The sequence below is a fragment of the Pieris brassicae genome, unplaced genomic scaffold (assembly GCF_905147105.1).
Source record: "Pieris brassicae unplaced genomic scaffold, ilPieBrab1.1, whole genome shotgun sequence".
Classification (NCBI taxonomy): domain Eukaryota; kingdom Metazoa; phylum Arthropoda; class Insecta; order Lepidoptera; family Pieridae; genus Pieris; species Pieris brassicae.
Genome location: NW_025576143.1, coordinates 1,387 through 5,000, shown reverse-complemented (window position 1 = coordinate 5,000; position 3,614 = coordinate 1,387). Strand labels below are relative to the sequence as shown.

Sequence of the window (3,614 nt, the reverse complement as noted above, 5' to 3'; positions counted from 1 at the left end):
CCCAGCAACGCCGACGGCCGTGAGGCCACCGCGTGTCGGTCCGAAGACCTCACTAAATCATTCAATCGGTAGTAGCGACGGGCGGTGTGTACAAAGGGCAGGGACGTAATCAACGCGAGCTTATGACTCGCGCTTACTAGGAATTCCTCGTTTATGGGGGATAATTGCAAACCCCAATCCCCAGCACGAAGGAGTTTCAACGGGTTGCCCGGGCCTCTAGGCCAGGGAGAACATGTTGATTCCTTCAGTGTAGCGCGCGTGCGGCCCAGGACATCTAAGGGCATCACAGACCTGTTATTGCTCAATCTCGTGCGGCTCGAAGCCGCCGGTCCCTCTAAGAAGAATTTTAATACGTCGCCAGTGAGTTGCGCTCCCCGAGAGTCGCGCACACCTTGAATGACGACGCCTATTTAGCAGGCTAGAGTCTCGTTCGTTACCGGAATTAACCAGACAAATCGCTCCACCAACTAAGAACGGCCATGCACCACCACCCACCGAATCAAGAAAGAGCTGTTAATCTGTCAATCCTTCCGGTGTCCGGGCCTGGTGAGATTTCCCGTGTTGAGTCAAATTAAGCCGCAGGCTCCACTCCTGGTGGTGCCCTTCCGTCAATTCCTTTAAGTTTCAGCTTTGCAACCATACTCCCCCCGGAGTCCAAAATCTTTGGTTTCCCGGAAGCTGCCCGCCGAGCCATTGTAGTAACGTCGGCGGATCGCTAGATGACATATTTACGGTTAGAACTAGGGCGGTATCTAATCGCCTTCGAACCTCTAACTTTCGTTCTTGATTGATGAAAACACCTTTGGCAAATGCTTTCGCTGATGTTCGTCTTGCGACGATCCAAGAATTTCACCTCTAACGTCGCAATACGAATGCCCCCAGTTATCCCTATTAATCATTACCTCGGAGTTCTGAAAACCAACAAAATAGAACCGAGATCATATTCTATTATTCCATGCACGAAATATTCAAGCGGCATTTTGAGCCCGCTTTGAGCACTCTAATTTGTTCAAAGTAAAATTGTCGGCCCACCTCGACACTCACCGAAGAGCACCGCGATAGGATTTTGATATTGAACCGGCGTTTTACCGCCGGCTCACCGACGATATGCTCCGCAGACGTGTCAGTATCACCGCGGATGCGGTGCACCGACAGCGCGGCGCACAAATGCAACTACGAGCTTTTTAACCGCAACAATTTTAGTATACGCTATTGGAGCTGGAATTACCGCGGCTGCTGGCACCAGACTTGCCCTCCAATTGTTCCTCGTTAAAATATTTAAAGTGTACTCATTCCGATTACGAGGCCTCGTAAGAGTCCCGTATCGTTATTTTTCGTCACTACCTCCCCGTGCCGGGAGTGGGTAATTTGCGCGCCTGCTGCCTTCCTTGGATGTGGTAGCCGTTTCTCAGGCTCCCTCTCCGGAATCGAACCCTGATTCCCCGTTACCCGTGACAACCATGGTAGTCGCAGAAACTACCATCGAAAGTTGATAAGGCAGACATTTGAAAGATGCGTCGCCGGTACTGGACCGTGCGATCGGCAAAAGTTATCCAGATTCATCAAAATTAACGACTTCGGACGCATGGCCCTCCGCCGATTGGTTTTGATCTAATAAAAGCACTCATCCCATCACTGGTCAGAGTTCTGATTGCATGTATTAGCTCTAGAATTACCACAGTTATCCAAGTAACTGAGTAAGATCTAAGGAACCAAAACTGATATATTGAGCCATTCGCGGTATCGCCTTAATACGGCTTGCACTGAGACATGCATGGCTTAATCTTTGAGACAAGCATATAACTACTGGCAGGATCAACCAGGGAGCTGCTTACGCAAACGACACGCCTACACCGCGGTCACGCGGCTTCGGCGAGCCGCTGGCTCGGCGGCGTCGAGGGGCGCGCGCTTGCGCGCGCGCCTTCTCGACACGCGTGAACGTAACGCGTCGAATTTGCACGCGACGCGACGTTCGCGCTTCATATCGATAGACTAACTTTGACCGGTCTACGAGCGGCCGTCCCGTCACGATCTCGCAACGAGGTGATGTACAACGATGCTCGACCACTGTGAGGGACATAAAACTGCAACGAACACGACCCCGCGGGCGGGAATCGATGTTGTGACAATTTGAAAATTGAACATTCATCTAAACGCAACTTCTCAATTTTTATTCAATACGTTATTGTAAACATATTAAAACTCGGCTGGCAATTACATGCGCACACACACGCATGATTCGCACTAGATACGATCAACGCCCGGAGCTTGAGGGATAAATTCCAACACGACGCTGCGCACACCGTTTCGACGATGGGCGCGTGTGCGTCCTCTTTTATACATTCTTTCCATATACGGTCGCCGTGGCGACCGCGCACGTGTCGAACACGCTAGGCGCCCTGCGTTGAGGTGTGCCTAGAAGCGTATTCTTTTAACATCACAGATAACACCGGGGGAGACGGTCCCAAATCTTGGTCGATTGGTAACATCACCATACGGTCTGCGAACGCGGTGCTATAATATAATTTTATATTATATTATATAAAATATGAGGAGGAGTAGTATGTATATTCTTTGTTATTTTGTGTTGACACAAGAGAGATATATAAAATGTACTATACACCACACACACAGAGAGAGAGAGAGCTGGGAAAGATCTCGGCGGTCTCGCATTCGAAATACGAATTTGATATAATTTCCTCCGAAAATCCATACCCATATCTATATCATCCATGCGCGAATATATGTATATAATATTCTCACACTTCGCACAAACACAAAAACAAGAACACATTCTATTCTCTCTCGTCCGTCGTTCGTGTCTATTTGAGACGAACGACGCGCGGCAACGAGAACGAGTCGACGCTGTGCGCACGACTGTTTCGCTCCACATCTATACCGAGAGCAATAGTCCGCGTCGGCATTGGAGCGGACGTCGAATGTTTCTCGTAGAGCGAGCGAGAGAGAGACGATTTTTCATTTTATTATGTATGTGTATTGGCGTGCAGTAGTAGCACGTAGTAGTACTAGTAGTAGTAGTAAAAAAATATTATTATTTATTTTATTGACTGATATGATTTTGTTTGTTTTCTTTTTTTTGAATAGACATTTGTATTGATAGATATGTTTCTCGTTGAAGCTCGCAGCACACGCTCAGAGAAATGGCAATGTGGGTTTATTTGAAGAAAAGAAAAAACAAAAAAAACAATTATATTTATTAATAATATGTATGTATGTATGTATGTATGTATGTATGTATGTATAATAATGAATTATAATAATTATTCCGATGCAACGTCAGAGGAAAATGTTTCTCGTACAGGTGCGGCGCGCGACGGCCGGCCGCTCGACAGTTTCGCGCCGAATGTTTCTCGTTGAAGCTCGCAGCACACGCTCAGAGAAATGGCAATGTGGGTTTATTTGAAGAAAAGAAAAAACAAAAAAAACAATTATATTTATTAATAATATGTATGTATGTATGTATGTATGTATGTATGTATGTATAATAATGAATTATAATAATTATTCCGATGCAACGTCAGAGGAAAATGTTTCTCGTACAGGTGCGGCGCGCGACGGCCGGCCGCTCGACAGTTTCGCGCCGAATGTTTCTC

The 3,614-nt window shown here is 47.0% G+C and overlaps 1 non-coding gene across 1 annotated transcript in view; it reads right to left on the bottom strand.

Annotated features, from left to right (window-relative positions):
• The window catches only part of LOC123719597, a 1,906-nt gene extending 80 nt beyond the window's left edge, over positions 1-1,826 (bottom strand). Inside the window, exon 1 of the ribosomal RNA XR_006755661.1 lies at positions 1-1,826. This exon is cut by the window's left edge and continues 80 nt beyond it. This is a non-coding gene — a ribosomal RNA (small subunit ribosomal RNA).
• Positions 1,827-3,614: the final 1,788 nt, after the last annotated feature.